The sequence below is a fragment of the Puma concolor genome, chromosome B1, assembly GCF_028749965.1.
Source record: "Puma concolor isolate L17-30 chromosome B1, mPumCon1.1.hap2, whole genome shotgun sequence".
In the NCBI taxonomy this organism is placed as follows: domain Eukaryota; kingdom Metazoa; phylum Chordata; class Mammalia; order Carnivora; family Felidae; genus Puma; species Puma concolor.
In genome coordinates this window covers 89,518,407-89,543,803 of record NC_141670.1, presented here as the reverse complement: position 1 = coordinate 89,543,803, position 25,397 = coordinate 89,518,407, and the positions used below count along the sequence as shown (strand labels likewise).

The 25,397-nt window shown below is 36.6% G+C and overlaps 1 long non-coding RNA gene across 3 annotated transcripts in view; it reads right to left on the bottom strand.

The window, feature by feature from the left end:
• The window catches only part of LOC147581755 (uncharacterized), a 191,754-nt gene that overhangs the window by 81,933 nt on the left and 84,424 nt on the right, over window positions 1-25,397 (bottom strand). For all 3 annotated transcript variants that reach the window (XR_015250222.1, XR_015250221.1, XR_015250220.1), the window contains exon 3: window positions 9,392-9,582. This is a non-coding gene — a long non-coding RNA (uncharacterized LOC147581755). The remainder of the gene's footprint in view (window positions 1-9,391; window positions 9,583-25,397) is intronic.

Sequence of the window (25,397 nt, the reverse complement as noted above, 5' to 3'; positions counted from 1 at the left end):
ATTCCTCTTTTTTGATCTACTGACCTGCCTATGGTTTTCCATACTTTAGATGTCCTGAATTGCAACTATTCTGCTATTCTTGAATAGACCCATTTTGGTGGTAAAATAACTGGCTATTTTACTTTTAAGGTTGACACTGCTACCCATGCCAATGCAGCCTAGTATGGCTACTCTTTATGATATCATTTTTAACAAACTCATACTCCAGAGAAACTTAAATTCTGGAGTTCTCAATATGCAAAACATTTCAATAGGCAAGCCTTTGAGGAGCTTCTTTTCTATCTTTATATAGGCTAGTTTCAATCCTCCTCCAAGATTTTACCCCCTTGTTTACTCCATCAATTTCCAACAACTTAGTTCCCAATGCAGCTGCTGACCCCTCAACCAGCAACATAAACAAAATAATCTTTAGGTAATATTCAGTAAGGATAACACTGCTGAAATTATGCACCTCTGCTCTTGACAACATAAAGCAGATCATGACACCATTTACAAAGATTTTGGCCATCGTGTTCTGGTCACTAGCGAGCATGCTATACTTTCTAGTGCCCTAGAAGATATATTTTTATATGACATTTTGGGTGATGTAAACTCATGACATATCCCAAACTGGCTGAACTTGTCAACACTCCTGGACCTTGCCTAAGCCTCTTCAGGAATGTCATAGGTGTGGGCAGGTTATTGGCCTCTCTCAGGAACTGAGACCACCAGTCAATGACTTGCTGCACAGAGGGAAAGGAGGAGGATGACACTTTTCCTTTTGATGTTGACCTGAATTACTATAGCCCTGGTTCTAGGAGGGCAGGGTGCATACTGAGGTGCATGTCAGCAACACGAACAATAGCAACAGTCATTGGGTCCAGAACAATGCCATGGATCTTGCCACAGATCCCCCGAGACCCATTCTACTCTCAACTTATTTTTTTGCCTGATGAAAACACCATAGTAGAGAAAAGGTAAAGGGAATTTTAAAAGCTGCTAACTGTATATACTGTGAAGTAAGTTTACTATATAACAGCGAGAATTTAATATCACACATTTCTACTTATTTCAAACAACTCAACATGATGAGGAAAAAAAGAAAAGAAAAAAGAAAACACAAAACAAAAATCACCCTACAAATTATCCAAACCATATCTAGCAAGATTAGTAGAGTTATTCATATTGGTTTAATTTATACGCCCAAACCCAGAGGAATTCTCCAAAAATTGAGAACTTTTCAGAAACGTTTTCAAAAGGTATATTTTAAACTCAGGAAAATCTTTTAAAGTAGTTTCCTCCTCCATCCACAATGCAAGATAATGCATCAGGATTCTACCATGCTGGTTACACTTTAGTTTTTCCTCCTTTAATCTCAAGAATTAAACAAGAGAAAAAACACTGAAGGCAGTGGACACACAAGTAGTCCAGAGAGTATTACTAGATTTACACTACATTTTGATGGACTTTTAGGGTGAAAGGTAAAAATCACAATTATTTTGAGCGAATGGTGAAAAGGCAACACTTAATGTGCAGACTTTGTCTTCCTTACCTCATCTCTGTGATTGTAGTCAAGCCATACACACACCTATGCTATATTGTTTATCTTTAATATGAGCTGAATACTCACACTGACTTCTCCAGAAGTGCTTTGGCAAATAATTAACAGAAAGGCCTCCCTGAAGATTAATGATGTGGCATAGGTTCCCAGCTAAAGCTACATAAACACTGCATAAAAGGAATGCATATAAATCTCTCATACATATTTTATACTGGACAACACAGCCATCTGGGAGGATGCAGGAGATTTATGGCTCTGGTGCCGCTGTTGTATGTAGTTCTCTCAGTGTTTTTCACATCTCAGTAGTTTTGTCTGGGAAGTTGTTTTAACCATAGTTTCTCATCCATTATCATTAGCAAATTTTTAAGCTATGACCTAAGTCATCTGCTTTAGCCATTTATTACATCATTCACTCAAGTTGTGGACAAGTTTTTTCTTCTTCCTGCTTTGAAGTCTATCATGATAAAATTTATATAACGGCTTTAAGCTCCAAGTGTTTTATTTATTTTTTAAAATTTTTTTTAACGTTTATTTATTTTTGAGACACAGAGAGACAGAGCATGAACAGGGGAGGGGCAGAGAGAGAGGAAAACACAGAATCTGAAACAGGCTCCAAGCTCTGAGCTGTCAGCACAGAGCCTGACTCGGGGCTCAAACTCACGGACTGTAAGATCATGACCTGAGCCGAAGTCGGACGCTTAACCGACCAAGCCACCCAGGCGCCCCCAAGTGTTTTATTTATATTCATTCATTAATCTGCTCAGTACTCGGCATATTATTGTTTGTAGTGTTTTCCTGGTTTCAGAATTAGCAGGTAAGTTTATAAAAGTGTTACACTTAATAAATATTCTTAATAAAATAGAACTTTACCTCTTTACCTTGCCTTAAAGATTTTACCTTCTATAAATGGTTCAAGCACAATATTACTATTGGTTACTATTAAAAATAACTCTGGTAATATTTTTTACACTGTATGTATTTTTCTCATTTTCCAAAGAATTTCTATACCCAGAAGTGATAGAAATATTTAATGTGCATCTTACTAACTGATTCCTTTTATCACATCACTGCTAATGAAACTAAACGCTGAAAGAGATTGACTTAAGATCAATCTAGGAACTGGTATGTAGCTGGTATGTAGTAAGGCCACTGCCAATCCCACTGAAAAAGACATGTATTAGGGATTTTATTATGGTTTGAAAGCATGCCAATTTTCTTATTTGTGTGTCTTTTTAATTTGAGAGGGAAAAGTAAGTGTATGGAAGCCTTTGAGATCTGAATGTAGTTGGGTAAATTGGAAGATATCATTTCACATGTCACCAAGGAATGACTCAACCAAAGGTCAATAATTGATTGTGTTACTCTATCCCAGATAGAACCAGACTTTGTGGAACAAAGATGAATATAAGATAATTCTTAATTTCAAGGGGTTCATGATCTGATAATTCGTGTATCCAAATCTTACAACAAAATAACTCAGTATCAAAAGAGATATGCAAGGAAAGAACTACACATTAGAGTATGATTTTATTTTTCTGTTCCTGTGGGGGAAATTGGGAAAAAAATTTAGACAAGACTTCAAATGACCTTGAAAGAAGAATTAGATTTTGGCAGAGAAAAAGCATTCCAGGTTGAAGAATCAGCATGAACATGAGCAGAAGATATTGTCTAGAAAGAAATTTGGTCATGGATATCTATTATAGTGCAAACTAAAAAACAAATGTGGATATATTTCTGCGAAAAATGTGCCTTTATCTTATTTCCTGAATTAAATTTAAAAAAATTAAAAGTAACAAAAAGCCTACTGAGAAATGTAAGACCTTTCCCCTTATATTATAAGTCAAAGAATCCAGTCACAAGGTTCTTATATAGCTTTCCAAATATATTCTGTGTACATAAGTATATACATCATTAATCCCTGTTTTAACTTTAATAGTAGCATAAGACATATGATTACCCTTTGTGATTTTAAACATCTCTCTCTGAGATTGTTCTTGACTTACATTCTTCTTAAATCTATATAAAATGAAAGTTGAGTTGACTGGTGTTAGCCAAATAATGAGTTATAGTTTGACTGCAAGGATCTGTGGAATTGAATGTTTGACCAGAAAGTGGAGGCATCTTAGGTAGACTACCATTAAGTAGTGGTGGTAAAAGAGAGAGGCAAAATGAGACAATTGCTTGAAGAGCTATTTTAGAAGGGAGCAAATAATAATGGAACTAGATCTGTTTTGGTGGTAAAAAGATTTCTGTTTAATTCCAAATTCCAATGCTTACTAAGTCTACAAATGTGGGATAATCACCTTTCTTGAGCTTCAGTTAATACACTTATACATTGGAGAATAATAATAAGTAATTCACAAAATCCTTGTAACGTTGTAGTGAATGTTTATAGGGTATTTTATCATTATGTACTAATTATCCACGGTTTGAAAACCAAATGCTATGTTATTGATGCCTCTTAACTATGTATGTGTTATACTGGGTGAGGTTTTATTTTTGTTTTACATATTCAATTATTCATTTAATAGTTTGAGTTATATAAAGTAGAATACAGTGATTAATCATTTCATTGGTGTAATTCTTGAGGCTGGAACAAGCAAACTCCAATATCAGTAGCCTCACCAACAGTGTTATTTTTCACTTATTAACCTAGTCCAGTGCAGCCCAATCTTCCTGGTTAGTGGGTGGCTGGCTTACTTCCCCCTAGAGTGACTCAGAGACTCAGGTCCCTAACATCCGGTGACCTCCCAGTCCTACAGGCCTCAGAGTCCTCTGCAACCAGACAGTAGAAACTGTGGAAAAGCCTCATCTACTCCTTAAATGCTCTTGTCAGAAAGGGGTACTTATTATTTCTGTTCACATTTCACATGACTACACATGCATGTGTAAAGCTAGCTGCCTTTCAATGAAAATTCTGCGTTCTGGAAAGAGGACCATAAATTTTGGTCAATAGCTAGCAAATTCAGTCACATTAATCCAATATTGTCATTCACAAATGAGGAAACTTAATACCCAGCAATTGTGAATTCAACTGAGATGGCTATTGTTGTCTCATGGTGTCTCTTTGTTCTAATGGTATTTAGTAATTCAATAGGTAGGACTTCATTAAACTGAACAGTGTGAAAGGAGAAAATGTTAGATTATTGTATGAGGCACACAATAATGTTGGTCAATATATTTACATTTAATTATAGGATATAGCACTTCATTTTTCCTTTTACAATCATTATTTAGTATTAAAAATTTATTATAAAATATGACATTGTTAAGAAGATCAGTGATTTCGGTGCTGAGTCTTCATTTAGGAATTTGGCACCTTGGTTGCATACATCATGATAATGAAAAAGCATTATTCTGTTTTATGCTGCCTGCAGAATAAACAGTAGAAAAATGGGAACTGCCTGTGCTGCATGAACCAGTGTTTGTGCAGAATACAATTGAAATGGAGGATGCTAAAAATTCTCAAAGCTGTATTTGCAAAACTTATTCCAAAGTTCTTCATTAATCAGCACAAATATTTTTCTAAGTATACATTTGAAGGCCTTTGCATCTATACTCAATTATTGAGGCAGCAGGAAAATTACATTCTTTGCATATAAAGTATTACAAAGTTATTCAAAAAATACTCCACGAAGCTACTCAAAGAAGATGCTGTACTATAGGAAAAATATCCCTCATGCTGATGTGTCAATTATTGAAATTTCATCACAGTATCTTGTGGGATTTTTACCAAGAAGATGAAATTGTTTTATTTTTTATTTATCTTTTTTTAATTTTTTTAACGTTTATTTATTTTTGAGACAGAGAGAGACAGAGCATGAGCAGGGGAGGGTCAGAGAGAGAGGGAGACACAGAATCTGAAACAGGCTCCAGGCTCTGAGCTGTCAGCACAGAGTCCGACGCGGGGCTGGAACTCACGGACCGTGAGATCATGAGCTGAAGTCGGATGCTTAACCGACTGAGCCACCCAGGCGCCCCTGAAATTGTTTTAAAATCCTGATTGAATAAATGAAGGAATATTGTATTATATAAACAGAGATATTTATTCAGCCGACCACCAACTGAACACCTACTAGGTGCCAGGCACTGTTATGGATGTTCTGCATACTATGGATACAGCATGGGACAAAACACATGACTTCCCCAGTTGCCCACTTTTCCTTTATTTTATAAACCTGGAACTCTTTCTTTTCTTTCTTTCTTTTTTCTTTCTATTTCTTTCTTTTTTTCTTTCCCTTCCTTCTTTTCTTTTCTTTCTTTCTTTCTTTTTTTTTTTTTTTTAAAGTGCACCAGCAAGCAGGGGAAGGGCAGAGGGAGAGTCAGAGAAAGAATCCTAAGCAAGCTACACACTGTCAGCACAGAGCCCAACGTGGGGCTTGATCCCACGGATTCTGAGATCATGACATGAGCCAAAATCAAGAGTTGGATGCTTAACCGACTGAGCCACCCAGGCACTCTTGGAACACTTCCTTTAAGCAACAAATTGAGAAATACTATACACAATCAGGAAGCTGCCTGTGAGGAATGAATTTGCTTGGGTTGCCTTTTGAACATCAGCACTTTCACTAGGTGTGGAGTAAAAATACAAGTGGACAAGATTAATTACAATAGCCAGCAATTCCAACAGAGGGATTGTACTAAATGGTGAGGACCAACTCTACCATACAGAGGAAGAACCAGCAAAAGAAGAAGCACATTTGTAAGAAAATGCCCCTGAACATACCGTGTTTCCAAGCACTAGGACTTTGAGAAATACTTACAGACTTTAAAAAAAATAAGCCACCGAGTGCCTGGGTGGCTCAGTCGTTTAAGCGGCTGACTGCAGCTCAGGTCATGATCTCATGGTTTCTGAGTTCAAGTCCCACATGGGGTTCTGTGCTGACAGCTCAGAGCCTAAAGCCTGCTTCAGATTCTGTGTCTCCCTCTCTTTCTGCCCCTCTCCCACTTGTGCATTCTCTCTCCCTTGAAAATATGTAAGCATTAAAAAAATTTAAAAGAATAAGCCACTGTAAGGCTTTTGGTTATGAAAATGTACCAGTGGCCAAATATATAATCCTAAAATTATTTTTCTTTGAAGAAATTACCTTCTGGCATATGATGGGTAATATATTTAGAGGTTAATGAAGTTGATGCCAGGTTTCTGATAAGAATTTAGTCAAGACGTGTTACATTTCTGGAAAGTAACCATGGCTTTTTGATTCATGACTTATACACATTTTGGTCATAATTAACAATTATTAGGCAATTTAAAAGTGAAAAATCCCTTAACAAACCTACTCTGGGGACAGGAGTCAGTTTTTAAAGTTGGTAACATAAGGGGCACCTGGGTGGCTCAGTCGGTTAAGTCTCCGACTTCAGCTCGGGTCATGATCTCACGGTTTGTGAGTTTAAGCCCCACATCAGGCTCTGTGCTGACAGCTCAGAGCCTGGAGCCTATTTCAGATTCTGTGTCTCCCTCTCTCTCTGCCTCTCCCGCATTCACGCTTTGTCTCTCTCTGTCTCCGAAAAATGAATAAACCTTAAAATAAATAAATACATAAATGTTTAAAAAGTTGGTAACATAAGGAGTCAATATATTTTAGTGATTGAAAGACATAGTTCGAAAGATAATAGAATGCCTATAAAGCTCATGATAAGTTAAGTGTAAAACACTTCTGACTATGTCTTGGCTTATACTTGATACATACAATAGAAAAATCTTCTATGAGTGAAAAGTTCATAAATATTTTTCATTCTTATGTTATGCTATTGCTTATACATTCCATTCCATTGCTTGCTGGTAAAGGGTAAGTTTATATACCTGTGTGGATAACAAACACAAGTGCTATTTAATTATGAGATGATATTACACATATTGAAATATATCCATTTGGTCTGATTTGTGGGTCTATTTTAACAAAGACTTATCATATTATGTTTTGATTCTTACTTTTCTGTATCAGCATCAACATTCTGCATCACTTGAAGACATCACTAATAAAAGAAAAAAGGGATTAATAGGTGATATAGTTTGCAATTTGTATCCTTTTTATTTAAAGTGTTATCCACAAATTAGCATGATCAACATCACCTGGGAGTGTATTAAAATCAGAATTTGCATTTTCAAAGATTCCCAAATGACTGTATGACCATTATAATTTGAGAGGACTGTCTCGTCTATGCGATAACTTTCCTTCTGTTTCTTCAATGGTATCAGGACCTGTATTTTGTTCACATTTTGAGGGGTCATGTTAACCATGATCCCTTCCTAGCCCTGGGCAAACAAAGGTTGATTAGACTAAGCCACACATGATCATTTAACTTCCTTTTTCTCTGACTGTTTAAGTACAGGCGTGTAATGCAACCTTAAAAAAGCACTGTAGAAAACATTTGGGGGGCTTATAGAAAAAAATGTCATCACTCTCAAAAAGGTGTGCAAAACAAGAACATGTCTCCTCGTAGATTCTGGATATTTTCATTCCACAAATAACATCTGCAATGACCACAACCCTCTTGAGACCATTAGGAGAGGACAAAGGAAGAGCAGAGAAGTTGAGCTATAGTCTGTAACAGCTAGATTTCTTTTATCCAGCCCAGGAAACCCTCTGCTTCCAGTATGCTTGTTAAAGAGATGATAACCCCTTTCTTGATGACCTACTCTTATTTGGTCTCTGTTACTTATATGAACAGATATAGTAACTTAAACTAATCATTTGAGTCAATAGTTAGATTAACCACATTATTTGTCTTTAAATCTGCACCTACTAAATCCACGGATGGGATCACTTTTGTGGATTTGTGGTAGTAAATTACAGACAGATAATGACGTCTTTCCAAAGGAATGGCAGGCTTTAAATCAGAAGAGTTACTTGAATTAAGATTGAAACAGAAATTCAACTTGGATTTTCCTATGTGGATTTTTCTGCTGTTTAAAGATTAAATTTACTAGTTTTCTGTATTCCATTCTATCAATTTGGAAAAAGAGCAAAACAGTAGCCCAATTTGGATCATGCTTTTTAAAGTTTTTAGTGATCTCCATAAATCATAATAATTTAATTATTGCCACGTATAACTTCCTACAAAAATCATTTGGGGAAAGCTCAGTTTACAAAAAAAAGCTAAGGCTTACCCTTTACTTTTACTGTACACAACTAAACAGCATTTTTCATTAGATATACATTTCTATTAGATGTATATTCATTAGATATGTGTAATATAAATTCTACTAGACAGCACTGGTCTACTATATTGTACAAGGCAAAGCTTTAAACATAGATTTTATTCAGGAAAACTTCATACATTTTCAGCATACTAGGCCATTGCATTTTCACTTAGTGTTTATACGCATATCTCATTCCTTTGGTTAAAATAATGGCTACTTATAAAAGAGTGGCAGACGGTATTTTTCCAAAATTTGCTACAGGATTATTTCTGGTTCCAAACGTTATTTCAGAACATTGCCACTTTCTTTCAAGAGGCGCGGTTTATTTCCTCTTCCTTTGAACCTAAGTGTGCTTGTGACTGCTCCAACCAATAGACTATGGAGGAAATGATGCTCTGTAACCTTTTTAAAAAAAATTTTAATGGTTACTTATTTTTGAGAGAGACACAGAGTGTGAGCAAGGGAGGGGAAGAGAGAGGAAGACACAGAATTTGAAGCAGGCTCTGGGCTTCAGGCTGTCAGCACAGAGCCCAATGCGGGGCTCGAACTCACAAACTGTGAGATCCTGACCTGAGCCGAGGTCAGATGCTTAACCGACTGAGCCACCCAGGTGCCCCTGCTCTGTAACATCCGAAACCAGGTCAGCAAAAGGACATGGCATCTCTTTGACCCTCTCTCTTTCTTACTCTGGGAACTCAACTACTTACTGTAAAGTTCAGGCTACTGGAGAGGCCCCAGGTGGACCTTGGACAACAGCGAACATCAATTGCCAGAAAAGTGAGTGAGCCAGCCCTCAGCTAATTCTAGTCTTCAGCTCAGCCTTCTTATAGTCTGATTGAAACATTTCGGTGTCCAGTCCCTTGGAGTGTGCCTTGACTGAATTCTTGACCCACAGAATCTGTGAATAAAATAAATGGATGTTTTATACCATTAACATTTGAAATTTTATAAATGAATTAAATGTATTCATTCAAACCTTAGAAAGAAATTTCATTCAATGTGTATGTTAAACTGAAACTTTGCTAATAGTAACTCAATTGGTCAATAGAGATTGGTTGATCAGTAGATATCAGTGGATGTTAGGTGAAATCAGATTTGAATTCTGATTCTCTGTGTCCTGTTCAAATTACTTACACTTTCTGAGCTACCTTACCTAAAAACTAAAGATAACTATTCTTTTTTCAGCATGTGATGAGATTATGATTAAATATAAAGCATATAACCTAATGCATAGAACATAGTAGATAATAAATAAATATGTTTGTTATTGTAGCATATGTTTTGTTTGGATAATTAGAAACTTTATATAAACAATAGTAATTATGAGCTTTTACTTGAGTGCTTATACTGTATTAGGTACTCAGCATGAAGCTTGGTATGTGTTGTCTCAAGTAATAGTTAATTTATTTAACACATTACATCATTTTGTACATATTTGATTTATGTCTCAGAGACTCATACAGTTAATTGATTCAATAGGTAAGCATGTCTTTGTTCCAAATCCTGTGTCAGTTACTGTTGATAAAAATGAACTTGATAGGACCACCTTTAAAATATAGATGAGGGGCGCCTGGGTGGCGCAGTCGGTTGAGCGTCCGACTTCAGCCAGGTCACGATCTCACGGTCCGTGAGTTCGAGCCCCGCGTCGGGCTCTGGGCTGATGGCTCGGAGCCTGGAGCCTGTTTCCAGTTCTGTGTCTCCCTCTCTCTCTGCCCCTCCCCTGTTCATGCTCTGCCTCTCTCTGTCCCAAAAATAAATAAAACGTTGAAAAAAAAAAAAAATTTAAAAATAAAATATAGATGAAAGATCAAAATACAGAATACTAATAGAAAATTGCTATGTCTTTCACACAGACAAAAAATTCCAGTTTAAAGAGTATATCTAAATTTTTAGTAATGTAAAAAAGTAGTACTAAATAATAGAACTTACATAATTTCAATGTGGTACAGCCAAGGGCTGCCTTGTGCAAAGAATATGTATTGCATATTCTGTAAACATTTCGGTATAACATATATAATCAAAAAACAATTGGTTGAGTTTCAATGTGCTACGTGTATTAATATGAGCTCTACTGATAAAGATGCAAAATATTACACTAATGATTCATTATTTCTTGATTTCATATTTGAAAGTGTAAGCTGAGAAAACTAATCATAGGAGCACATGCGTTTTCAAAAACATGTAACCATCTGGAGTATCTTTAGCAGCAGAAGCCAATATTTGTGCTGTTATTTTCATTATAGGCCTTTCAACGAAACTCTCTCCAGACAAGCAAGAAGCCAAGAAAAGAAATTAGTGGCCATTCAAGGACATGGCTCAAAGACAATTCTATTCTATTAGTGTATGTGTAGCTTTTCTTAAAGCTGTGATAAATTCCCCCCCGAATGTGGTTTGTCCAAGAGCAACATCTATTTAGACCATAAAATGGAGGGTGGGGGGAAGGAAAGCTCCATGGTTCATTTAAACAGCCTTCTTAATGTCAGAGAATTTTTAGCTGAAGAAAGACATTGCCTTTATTGCTAGCTTATGTTGAATGAATAATTCAGAATGAAAGCAGTTGCAGCATAATGATAAAATTACATAAATCAGAGTGGCTGTTGGAGCCAAATATCTGCCGAAAAAAAAATCACCATTTCCTACTCTTCTGTTTACTTAGATGGTTATTTTGTTTGTGCAGATGTTCCAAAAACTATCATTACATGTGTTTCTTTGTGATATTTATAACCTAATTGAATGCTTGCTCCAAGAAATTTTACTTCTCTATTCAAAGTATCCTTTAGACTGATTTGTTTCTTATTGTCCAGTGGAACCTGTACATTAATGACAGACAGAGTTCAAGGTAAATGACCATTTGAAAAGACCAGAATTGAGAGTGGGAAAAGGGAGGGAATTACTAATTATCAGATGCCCGTTTTACGCCAGGTGGCAGATGGTTTACTATTTTTTCCCCTCACAACAGCTTTTTGAGTTACAACAATTATTCTGATATTTCAGATAAAAGTAGCTTAGTATAGTTTCTCGTTGTATAAGATCACACAACTACAAAGTGGTGGAATCACATTTGAATAGTTGGACTCGAACTTCCTGCTTTATCCAATATATAAGAGAATAATAATTAAAGCATCAGTGGCTTCAAGACAAAATATTTGTTAAAAAGAAAAACAGAAATTACAGGGGCCCCTGGGTGGCTCAGTCTATTAAGCATACGACTCATGATTTCAGCTCAGGTCATGATCTCATGGTTCATGAGGTGGAGCCCTGTGTAGGGCTCTGCACTAACCATGAGGAGCCTGCTTGGTTTCTCTCCCTCTCTCCTCTCTCTCTCTCTGCCTCTCCCCTGCACGTGCTCCCTCTTTCTCAAAATAAATAAATAAACTTAAAAAAAAAAACAGAAATTAGAAAGTTTTGAGGCCCAGAGTTTAAAAATAGGATGGACTATAGTACTCGGACAATTTAAGCAAATTTTATTTTAAAAGTCTTGACTTTTGGGGCGCCAGCAACATGTCTTTTTCCGTTTTTAAGACAGAGTCATATTTTAATACGTGGGTTTCTGGACTTACTTGCAACAGAAATCTTAGCCTGAAGCTCCCTGCTTGGAAACGGGCCTCTCCTCTGATGAGATTCATGCTAAACTCCACCACATGCCAAATCAACTTAAGAATAAAAAGTCCTATCTGCACAATTGTCTGAATAGCTTATTGATTCAGATTTTTTTAAATAGTGAGTTCAGCAAAATCAGAAGGGCAACAAAACCAATCATTTCAGCCCAGATGGTTCATTCCCTAGCTGCATGCAGTCACAAATAGAAGAGAGAGCTATCGCCATCAACATAAGGCAGCACATTGTCACTTCCTGTATGCATTACCTATTTCCTTCCCGAGAGGGAAATCAATGCTGCCACTTTTTGCCCAGCATTGCTTTAAATATTCATAGAAATTTATTTTCGAGAAGGTCAATTTTGAGGCATAAATTTTAATATTCTAATTGCTTACCTATAAATTATTTGTGTTTTCTGAATAAAATAATCCTTAAAAATAAAAATAGTATTTTAGCCACTGTTGGTTTTTATAATACATCAAGCTTTGTGCTGTGCTTTTCTTTTCACAACTCTGTATCAAGGCAAATAATTGCATGTAATTATTGAAGCTTTCAGGTTAAAGGAGGGTATTAAAGTTCACCAGGGTCAACATCCACATGAGTGCATTAAACAAAGAATTATCTTGGAAATTATCTCCATTATATATTAATTCAACTTCTATATGGATGCTCCAAGTAAGAAGGTAATTTCTATCTATATAACAAACAGACCCTTTGACTAACTTTTGAAATTTTTAATTCTTTCCTCGTACTTCAATTCTTTCACCTGTATTTACCATTAAAGAGGTCTGTGTCTTCATTTAAATGCAAAAATACACTTGATTTGCTATAAGTTAAAAATAAGGGCACTTTATTCGAGTTGGAAAATTACCATATTTTTGACCTAATAAATAAAATATTGGCATAAGCAATTTTTATTTATCTATTACAGAGATAATTATTTTATGTAGAGAACCCTAACCGTAGAGAGTACTTATAGTCTCTACTCTCTGTGTGTCAAAGAGAAAGCTGCAAAATAAGAGACTATTAAGTTTTCACTTAACATATAACATTATTGTAGCTAAAACAGAACTAGACGAAATCACAATTACTGCATCTTCATAAATCTCAACAATTATTTCATACATAGCTAATATTTAGCAGAAGATGGAAATGACTTTCCGGTAGCTAACATTTTTTTTCAAGCCTCTGTTGTTAAATGTTGGTATATTTATCAATAATAGCCTCTTAGCCCAATTCTACATTTTCACCATTAAAGTGCGTTCTCTCTATAATTGAAGTATATTTTACATCACCAGAGGTGCATTTCCATCTGTTATATCAATATAAAACATAAAGGAGCCATTATATAACTTGTTATTTTATACATCCTTGTCTTTTAAAAATGCATAGAAAATAAAGATTTGATGCTGTAAACTTGAGATGCAGTTGCCATGACAACCAAGAAGCACAACACTGCATACCACTATTCAAATGGGATTTGAATATCAGAAAGAATCTACTACATTATATATTAATAAGTTAGTCCTTTGTTTTGTTAAATAGATGTATTTATTATCATTTTAGCACAAAAAGTTGGTTTAAGAAAAGACATACAGATATACAACAAATGAAATGTTCTAAGGAATTCCATGATTTTTCTAAAATTTATGATTTGCATAAATATGCCACAGTAGGAGATTTTCCTTTGTATAAAATAAAGATGTAAATGAATATAATATTCAGTGAATTAAACAGTTTTGCGATATCTTCCCTAATGTAAATTTCTCTCAGTGCACATGTCTAAATATAACCCCTCTGCAAATCTTCATGGGAACATTTCCAACTGTGCTTTGTTCTGTCCACTGGAGTATCCTCATAAGTACATCAATATACTTCCAAACTGGAGGGCCCTGGGTGGCTCAGTCAGTTAAGCATCTGATTCTTGATTTTGGCTGAAGTCATGATCTCAGGGTTTGTGGGTTCGAGCCTCGCATCAGGCTCTGTGCAGACAATGCAGAGCCTGCTTTGGATTCTCTCTCCCTCTGTCTTTGCCCCTCCCCCACTCGCATGCACTTTCTCTCTCCTCTCTTAAAAAATAAACTATAAATATGTTTTAAAAATTATATTTATAGACATATATATGTGTGTGTGTGTGTGTGTGTGTGTGTGTGTGTACATATATACATTTCCAAACTGAACTCACTAGCTTTCTCTAAACTTACATTCTAGCATATTCCTTGAATTTTGCTACCAGCAACACTATCTTCCCAATCACCCAGGCTCAAATATCAAAGTCATGTTTAACTTTTTCTTTTCTTTGTCAGCATTATTTATTTGATTAACTAATCCTATTGAGTCCACCAGAAGAATGATAATCTGGTGTTCCCCTAATTTAAATATTGGTTCAATATTTGTTTTGTACTGCCAGAAGAAAAATTAAATCTTCTATTAATGAGAGCTTACCTATTTTGATGTTAAACATGCATATTTCATAATGTAGGTCCTATTGTAGAAACAGAAATGGAAGCCAGAAGAGCAAAAGAGGTCAGAGGGGCAGGTGACAGCAAGACTGGAAAAGCATCTCTATTATACTGCTTGGTTTTATCTGAGGTTATGAACAAACAGCGAAGTTTTTCAGAAAAGAAATTACTTAAGAAAATTTTGGAGAAAATAATTCTCATGCAAATACAGAGAATGACTTAACGGGAGAGATTAGTGGCAGAAAACCATCTAGAAATCTATTATAATTCAGAAAATAGACAATGAGGATACAAAATAGGGTATTGATAGTGGTATTTGAAAATACCTAATGGGGGCGCCTGGGTGGCGCAGTCGGTTAAGCGTCCGACTTCAGCCAGGTCACGATCTCGCGGTCTGTGAGTTCGAGCCCCGCGTCAGGCTCTGGGCTGATGGCTCAGAGCCTGGAGCCTGCTTCCGATTCTGTGTCTCCCTCTCTCTCTGCCCCTCCCCCGTTCATGCTCTGTCTCTCTCTGTCCCAAAAATAAATAAAAACGTTGAAAAAAAAATTAAAAAAAAAAAAAAAAAAGAAAATACCTAATGAAGTGAAGACTTGTCTTGGCGCTTTAAAGCAAGAAAACACATAAAGAAAAGAAGAGAATTGTGTTTTAGATTTATCTTAAAGATAGTCAGAAATTTCATAGATAAATTGGGGAAATGTAGAGTTCTTGATACATAAAAGAGAAACACATAGTGAAAGAATTTAATTAATTTGTGGCACTGGTTTACACACAATAATATTATTTTTATAAATGAGAAACCTAAAAAGAATAGTAAACTGGAAAAGTAAAAATTTGCTTAGTATCTTTATGAAAGTCAGATTACAGGAGACTTTTCACAAAATTCATTTGCTAAATACACATCGCCTTATTTAGGATTCTGAACTATTTTAATGTAACACAATTTAATGAAATAAATAACTGGTAAACTAATTTCACTAGGCAGTTTTGATAAACTAATCTGAAATGATACGAGTAATATTCACACAAAAATAAGGGACTGTACAAAGACAATATGTATTTTATTTATAATATAATTTTAGATTAAACATGGAATTTTGAACACAACTACAGTAGATGAGATTTCAACGGTGTTTGAGATTAAATGAAGAATAACAAGGACAGGAACAGAGAAAGCTGAATGCCAACTGATTACAGAAGGGGAAGATGGCACGAAGCAAGATAGTTCATATGGCAGAACTGAAAAGAAAATTGTTATAAGGATTATTTATGATAGGCCATGTTCTCCATTGCATTTCTCTAGGTAATATCTTTTCTCCCACTTCAGAAAATATGTTCTGCGGAAACCACGTTAGAAAGCCTCCAGCTCCAGGAACTTTGGGCAGAGATGAAACAAAGGAGAACCTCCTTACCCAAAGCAGAAGAAGGAGAAATCACCTTAACAATACAGTGACTCCTAAGTGTCAAACGTATCTGGGCTGAGAACCTATACCATGTAGGAAGGAAACTAGATCATATTTTTCAGAATAAAAAGTAAATCACCTTGAGAATTATCTTTTTAAATTCAGATTTTGGAGCCTTCCAGTGGAATGCCAGTTGCTCTGCCATGATTTCAAACACTGGCCCTCAGACTAGAGCTTCTAATTGTCTTTTCACCATTTCTAGAGGCGTAACAGATGGATGGAGGAATATTTCATATTTACATTTTGTATCTATGGAACGATAAATCACAAACTTCTAGCATGCCTCCAGGAGTAATTATATGTGACCTGGACCACTGAATGTAACACTCCCCGCCCCCCCGGGTTAAATACTTTGAGCAAATTCTGAAAAAGTTATCCAGGACATGTTAGAAAGATCTTAGGTGATCCTACATTGTCTTCAAATAAAACAATTTTTTAAATATTGTATGTAATAAAATATCTTATCTCTTTTCAAAAACTTCTGAATTTCGTCTACAATAATAAACATCACATGAACGTACTTATACTGTTTGTTATTTTTATAGCAGAAAATTAAGGCCTTAGAGTTACCATAAAGCTACAGTAATCAAGATAGCATGGTACAGGCAAAAGAATAAGCAAATATATTAACGAAAAAAGATTAGAGAGCTCAGAAATAGGCCACCATAAATAGAGTCAACTGATCTTGGACAAAGGAGCAAAGAAAACACAATGGATCAAAAACAGTCTTCTCAACAAAAGGTGTTAGCACTGAACATTTATATGCAAAAACAATGAATTTGGACACAGACATTACACACTTCATAAAAATGAATTCAAAATGTATCATAGGCCAAATGTGAAACACCTAACTATAAAACAGCTACAAGATCACAAGGGAGAAAACTCAGATGACTTTGTGACTTTGGGTAGAGTGATGCCTTTTTCAGGAAACACTGAAGACATTACCAATGGAACAAAGAATTGATAATCTGAATGAACTTCCTTAAAATTAAAAACTGTTCTGTAATGACATCAAGAGAACGAGAACACGAGACACAAACTGGAAGGAAACGATTGCACAACACTTCTGATAAGGGACTATTACCCAAAATATTCAAAGAGCGGTTAAAACTCAACAATAAGAAGAAAAGCCACCCTATTTAAAATATAGGCCAAAAACCTTAAGAGATACCTCACCGAAGAAGATATACAGATGCCAAATAAACATATAAAATGCTCTACATCATACGTCATTAGGGAAATGCAAATAAAACAACAGTGAGATATACCTGTTAGGGCTGCCAAACTCTGAAATACTGACAATGCCAAACAGTGGTGAGGATGTGATGCAAGAGGAAATATCACACATTGCTGGTGGGGATACGAAATGATGCAGCCACTTTAGAAGGCAGTTTGGCAGGTTCTAACAAAATTAAACATACTCTTACCACAAGATCCAGTAATTGCAATCCTTGGCACTTACCAAAAGAAGTTGAAAACTTATGTCCTCACAAAGACCTGTACATGGATATTTATAGCAGACTGATTCATAACTGTTAAAATTTGTAATCAAACAATACGCCCTTCAGGAGCTGAATGGGTAAACACAGTGTGACACACCCAGATGATGGAACATTATTCACAAGTGAAAAGAAATGTGCTATCAAGCCATGAAAAGACATGAGGGAACTTTAAGGGCATATTAAGAAGTGAAAGAGGCAATTAAAAAAGGCTACAACACTATGTGACTCTAACTAGAGTCTAGAAAAGGCATTTTAGAAAAGGCAAAATTATAGAGACAATAAAAATACCAATGGTTGTTGTAGGGGAGGGGAGAGATGAATAGGCAGAGTGCAGACGATTGTAGAACATTGAAACTACTCTGTATGATATTATCATTGTATATTTGTCCAAATCCACAGAAAGTATAACTCCAAGAGTGAACCCTAAGACAAACTATGGACTTCTGGTGAGTATGATGTGTCAGTGTAGGCTCATCTTTGATAATAAATGTACTATACTTGTAAGTGATATTGATAATGGGGAGGCTATGCAGGTACAGGGAGCATACGGAAAACCTCTATACTTTCCTCTCAAGTTTCGTTGTAAATGTAAAACTTCTCTAAAATATAGTCTTAAAAGAGAGGGGGGAAGATGGTGGAGGAATACGAGCTCCTTAGGCTCACCTTGTCCCACAAATACAGATAGATAACTATCATATCATTCCAAGTACCACAGAAATTGACCTGAAGACTGGAAGAACAACCTCCACAACTAACGGTAAGGAAGAGGCCACATCAAAGAAGGTAGGAAATGCAGAGACATGGTTTGGGAGAGAAATGGATCACGGCCACCGTAGTGGGAAGGGAGCGACCATCCTACAGAAGAGCAAGAGACAGGTTAGCACACAGGGGAGTTCACCGGGGAAATGAATCCCCGTAGCAACTGGCTTAGAAACTGAGTGGGGCTGAATTTCCTGTTCTTACAACCAGCAGGGCTTAAACCTTGACGTTCTAAAGATCAGAGGGCTTAGCTGAGGCATTAGGGTTACTCTTGGGGGAAAGGCAGAGCAAACATCTTACAGGCATATAGTGTGGAAACAGTGATCTAAAGAGCAACTGGAGCACACAGTGGGGAGGTTATTTGCTCATCTCAGATCATGTCCCAGAGAAGAAGCATTCACAGAAAGACCCCTCCAGTTACAAAGAACTAGCAAGTGCCATTTCCCTCCCACTCCCCTCGGGGACACCTGTGGGAACCAGTGCAGCACTGACACTTGCTACCTAACTTGTTTACACTAAGCTCTGCACCCCACTCTCTGGTGAAACTGACCTTCTCAGTCACACTCACCTCAGTCCCAGCACAGTGTGTTCCCTTCCTGAGAAGACCAGTCCAAATCTCCACACATACTGCATCTCCTGACCAGGAAGTTTTGCAGGGCCTTGCTCCCAGTGGTGCCAGTGACAGGTGTCATTTCACAAGTAGACAGAGCACACGTAGTTAAAATGCCACATTCAGATCAAGGACCAAACACTGCTACAACAGGCCTCTGCAGATGAGTGGCCTGAAGGATAAAGCAGCCAGAACACAAAAGCCAAGCACACGCAGTACACGTTGGAAACATTCCCTGAAGCACAAGGACCTGGGGAATAGGAGATACTGCACTTCAAAGGCACTAAAGGATATCTTTTCATAAGGCCATTACCCTCAAGAACAGTAGACACACTGGGGCGCCTGGGTGGCGCAGTCGGTTAAGCGTCCGACTTCAGCCAGGTCATGATCTCGCACTCTGTGAGTTCGAGCCCCGCGTCAGGCTCTGGGCTGATGGCTCAGAGCCTGGAGCCTGTTTCCGATTCTGTGTCTCCCTCTCTCTGCCCCTCCCCCGTTCATGCTCTGTCTCTCTCTGTCCCAAATAAATAAATAAACGTTGAAAAAAAATTAAAAAAAAAAAAAAAAAAGAACAGTAGACACACTGACTTTCCTAATACAGGGAAACAGGCAGAGACCAGGTGACATGGGAAGACAGAGGAATTTGTCCAAATGAAAGAACAGAAGAAAAGCCATGGCCAAAGACCTAAGTGAAACAGATATAATTAATATACCTGATAGAGAATTTAAAGTAATGATCATAAAGATACTCACTGGGCTTGAGAAAAGAGTGGACGACATCGATGAGACCCTTTACACAGGGATAAGGAATAATGCAGCAGAGATAAGGGCTCAATAAGCAAAATGAGAAACACACTGGTTGGAATGACGGGCAGGCTGAAAGAAACAGAGAATGAACTAATGACCTAGAAGAGAGAGTAATGTAAAGTAATCAAGCTGAAAAAAAGAGAGAAAAAAATTATTTAAAACGAGAATAGACTTAGGGAACTCAGTGACCACATCAAATGTAATGACATTTGCGTTATAGGAGTCCCAGAAGAAGAATAAGAGAGAAAAGGAGGCAGAAAATTTATCTGAAGAGATAGTAGCTGATAACTTCCCTAATCTGGGGTAGGAAACATATTCAGATCCAGGAGTCACAGAGAACCTCCGACAAAATCAGTAAGAGCAGACTGACACAAACACATATTACAATTAAATGGCAAAATATAGTGATAGATAAAAAATTATAAAAGCCACAACACAAAAGAAGACAGTTACATGCAAGCGAAACCCCATAAGGCTATTAGATTTTTCAGCAGAAACATTCTAAGCCAGAAGGGAGTAGCATGATTGATTTAAAGTGCTGAATGGGAAAAATCTGCAGCCAAGAATATTCTATCCAGCAAGGCTATCATTCAGATAAGAAGGAGAGACAAACACAAGCAAAAGGAAAGCATGACCATTAAACCAGCCCTGTAAGAATATTAAAGGGAACTTTTAGCAAAAAGGAAAGACCAAAAGTGACTGTATGAAGGTACGAAACACAAAAGCAGGGTGTAAAATAAGACACCGAAACTAAAATGTGGGTAGGAGAGGAGTAAAGAATGGATTCAAACTTAAACAACCATCAATGTAATATAGACAGCTATATGCAGGAGATTATACACGTATCTAATGGTAAACACAAATCAAAAAACTCTAATAAATATGCAAAGAATAAAGAGAAAGAAATCCAAATATAACCATGAAAAAGGGAAGACAAGAAAGAATTAGAGGGGCGCCTGGGTGGCGCAGTCGGTTAAGCGTCCGACTTCAGCCAGGTCACGATCTCGCGGTCCGTGAGTTCGAGCCCCGCGTCGGGCTCAGAGCCTGGAGCCTGTTTCCGATTCTGTGTCTCCCTCTCTCTCTGCCCCTCCCCCGTTCATGCTCTGTCTCTCTCTGTCCCAAAAATAAATAAAAAACGTTGAAAAAAAAAATTAAAAAAAAAAAAAAGAATTAGAGAAGAACTTCAGGAACAACCACAAAACAACTAATAAAATGAAAATAAATAACATTTCTCAATAATTACTTTGAACACAAATGGACCAAGTGCTCTAATCAAAAGACATAGGGTTGTCGGTGTCTCCTCTCTCCCTGCCCCTCTCCTACTCATGCTCTGTCTCTCTCCCTTTCTCTCTCTCAAAATAAATACACTTAAAAAGAAAAAAAGGGGGGTGCCTGGGTGGCTCAGTCAGTTAAGAGTCCGACTTCGGCTCAGGTCATTATCTCACAGTTTGTGGGTTTGAGCCCCACATGGGGCTCTGTGCTGATAGCTCACAGACTGGGGCTTGCTTCAGACTCTGTGTCTCGCTCTCTTTCTGACCCTTTCCCCCACTCATGCTCTGTCTCTTTCTTTCTCAAAAACAAATATTTAAAAAATTTATAAATAAATAAACTTTAAAAAAAGCATAGGGTGTCAAAATGGATAAAAAACACAATTCATCTATAAGCTTCTTACAAGAGATTCATTTTAGACCTAAAGACACTTGGAAATTGAAAGTGGGAGGATGGAGAAACATTCATCATGCAAATGGATGTCCAAAGAAAGCCAGAGAAGCAATTCTTATACATGACAAAATAGACTTTAAAACAAAGACCTGCAATAAGTGACAAAGAAGGACATTAGATAATAATAAAGGGGACAATCCAACAAGAATATATAACAATTGTAAGTATTTATGCACCTAACATGGAAAAACTCAAATACATAAAATAGTGAATAATGAAAAAAAAGGAGCACTTTGAATAATACAAAAACAGTAGGGGACTTTAACACTCCACTTACATCAAGGGACAGATCATCAAAACAGAAAATAAACAAGGAAACGATCATTTTGAATAATGCACCAGACCAGAAAGATTTAACAGATATATTCAGAACATTCTAACCCCAAACAGCAAAATACACATTCTTTACTCTTATTTTTTAATGTTTATTTTATTTTTGAGAGAGAAAGAGAGCCTGAGTGGGGAGGTACAGAGAGAGAGGGGGATAGAGGATCTGAAGCAGGCTCTGTACTGACAGCACAGAGCCCAATGCAGGGCTCGAATTCATGAACCATGAGATCATGACCTGAGACAAGATCAAGAGTCAGGCACTTAAGTGACTGAGCCCCCTAGGGGCCCCTACACATTTTTTTTCAAATGCACATGAAATATTCTCCAGAATAGATCACATGTTAGGCCATAAAACAAGCATCAACAAATTAAAGATCAAAGTTATAGCATGCATCTTTTCTGACCACAACACTATGAAACTAGAAGTCAACCACAAGAAAAAATTTGGAAAGACCAGAAATACATGGAAGTTAAAGAACATGTTACTAAACAATGAATGGGTTAACTAGGAAATAAAATAATAAATTGAAATTTACATGAAAACAAATGAAATTGAAACATAATCGTCCAAAACCTTTGTGATGCAGCAAAAGAGTTTTTAAGAGGAAGTTTATAGCAATACCAGCCTATCTGAAGAAGAAAGAAGAATTTCGAGGCACCTGGGTGGCTCAGTAGGTTAAGCATCCAACTCTTGATTTTGGCTCAGGTCACGATTTTGCAGTTCATGAGTTCGAGTCATACATTGGACTCCACATCATGGAGCCTCCTTGGGATTCTCTCTCTCTCCCTCTCTCTTCCTATCCCCATCCCCTCACTCTCTCTCTCTCTCTCTCAAAATAAATAAATAAATAAACTTTAAAAAGAAGCAAGACAATTTTCAAATAAAGAACATTACCTTATACCTAACGGAGCTAGAAAAAGAACAACAAACAGAACCTAAAACCAGCAGAAGGAAGGAAAGAATAAATATTAAATCAAAAATGATATAGAAACTAAAAAACAATACAACAGGTCATTGAAACCAGGAGCTGTTTTTTTTTTTTTGAAAAAAATAAATAAAATGGATAAATCTCTACCCAGGCTTATCAAAAGAAAGAGAGAGAGAGAGAGAGAGAAGGGAGACTCAGTCAGTTAAGCATCCAACTATTGATTTCAGTTCAGGTAATGATCTCATGGTTTGTGAGTTCAAACCCCATGTCAGGCTCTGCACTGACAGGGCAGAGCCTGCTTGGGATTCTTTCTCCCTTTCTCCCTGTCCTTTCCCTCTTCGTGCACACATTCACTCATGTTCTTTCCCTAAAATGAATAAACAAACTTAAAAAGAGAGAGAGAGAGAGAGAGAAAGGACTCAAACAAATAAAATCACAAGTGAGAGAAGAGAAATAACAACCAACAAAAACCACAAAAATAAACACAATTACAAGAGAATATTATGAAAAACTATATGCCAATAAATTGGATGGATACTTTTCTAGAAACATATAGTCTACCAAAACTGAAATAGGAAGAGATAGAAAACTTGAACAGACCTATTACCAGCCAAGAAATTGAATCACTAATCAAAACCTCCCAATAAACCAAAGTCCATGACCAGATGGCTTCATAGGCAAATTCTACAAAACATTTAAAAAAGAGTTAATACCTATTATTCCCAAACTATTCCAAATAATAGATATTGTAGGAAAACTTTCACATTCATTCTATAAAGCCAGCATTACTCTGACATCAAATCTGAATAGATGCCACAAAAAAAGAGAATTCTGATGAACATAGATGCAAAAATCCTCAACAATAACTAGCAAACCAAATCCAAAAATACATTAAAAAAAAATTCACCATGACCTAGTGGAATTTTTCCTGGGTTGCAAGAGTGGTTCAATATTCACAAGCATGATACATCACATCAATCAGACAATAAGAACCATATGATCATTTCAATAGATGCAGAAAAAGCATTTGACAATACAATATCCATCCATGATAAAAACCCTCAACAAAGTAAGTTTAGAGAAAACATACCCATAATATGAAAAAAAAATGATAGCTAACATCATCTTTAATGGTGAAAATGTAAGAGCTTTTTCCCTAAGGTTAGGAACAAGGAAAAGATGCCCAGTCTCACCACCTTTATTCAACATAGTCCTGGGAGCCCTAGCTACAGCAATCAGGTAACAAAAAGAAATAAAAAGATTCAAATCAGTAAAGAAGTCAAACTTTCACTATTTGCAGGAGACATTACACTATATGTAGAAAACTGGAAAGACTCCACCAAAAAACTACCAGAAATGAATTCAGTAAAGTCACAGGATACAAAACCAATGTACAGAAATCTGCTGCATCTCATTGCACCAATAGTGAAGCAGCAGAAAGTGAAAAAAACATCCCACCTACAAATGCATCAAAAATAATAAGATACCTAGGAATAAACCTAACCAAAGACATGAAAGACCTGTACTCTGGAAATTATAAAACACAAAAGAAATTGAAGATGACACAAAGAAATGGAAAGATATTTCATACTCATAGGTTGGAAGAACAAATATTAAAATATCTATACTTCCCGGGGCGCCTGGGTGGCGCAGTCGGTTAAGCGTCCGACTTCAGCCAGATCACGATATCGCGGTCCGTGAGTTCGAGCCCCGCGTCGGGCTCTGGGCTGATGGCTCAGAGCCTGGAACCTGTTTCCGATTCTGTGTCTCCCTCTCTCTCTGCCCCTCCCCTGTTCATGCTCTGTCTCTCTCTGTCCCAAAAATAAATAAACGTTGAAAAAAAAAAAAAATCTATACTTCCCAAAGCAATCTAACATTCAATGTAATCCTTATCAAAATACCAATAGTATTTTTCAGAGAACTAGAACAAATAATCCTAAAATTTGTAGGTAATCACTAAAGACACCCAAAAGCCAAAGCAATCTTGAAAAAAAAAAAAAGCTGGAGGAATATAGATTTTGAGGTTAGAAGGACTCTCCACTCACTTTTTTTCCTCTGGTTTCTTACCAAGGCCATGAAAGCTGTTTGGTTTTCAGTTCACTCTACTTCCTTTCTCACCACAATTGCCCATTGTTTACTAGTGTGATCAATCCTATTCTCTGTGCTAATTTCTACCTCAAATAGCTGTTGGCTTTCCACTGCTTTCGCCAGTGTCGCTCAAAATCCAATTCCTGAACCACCTGCAACATTATTACCTACGGTGCTTGTTTAAAATGCAATTTCTGAATCCCAGCTTAGATGTGCTCAGATACTTGGAGGTATGGAACTCAAAAATTCATTTTTATTACAAATATTTAATGTGCTTGATTTTTTTTAATTTATGCAAGAAATATATGCTATTTTCCTATTTCAAAAGACATACGTAAGAAACTGTTATGGTAATTATTCCTCTCTCTCAAGCTAAACAAAGGGAATAAGACTCCAGAAGATATAGACACTCTTATTTTTTTTTAAATGTGGTTATTTATTTATTTT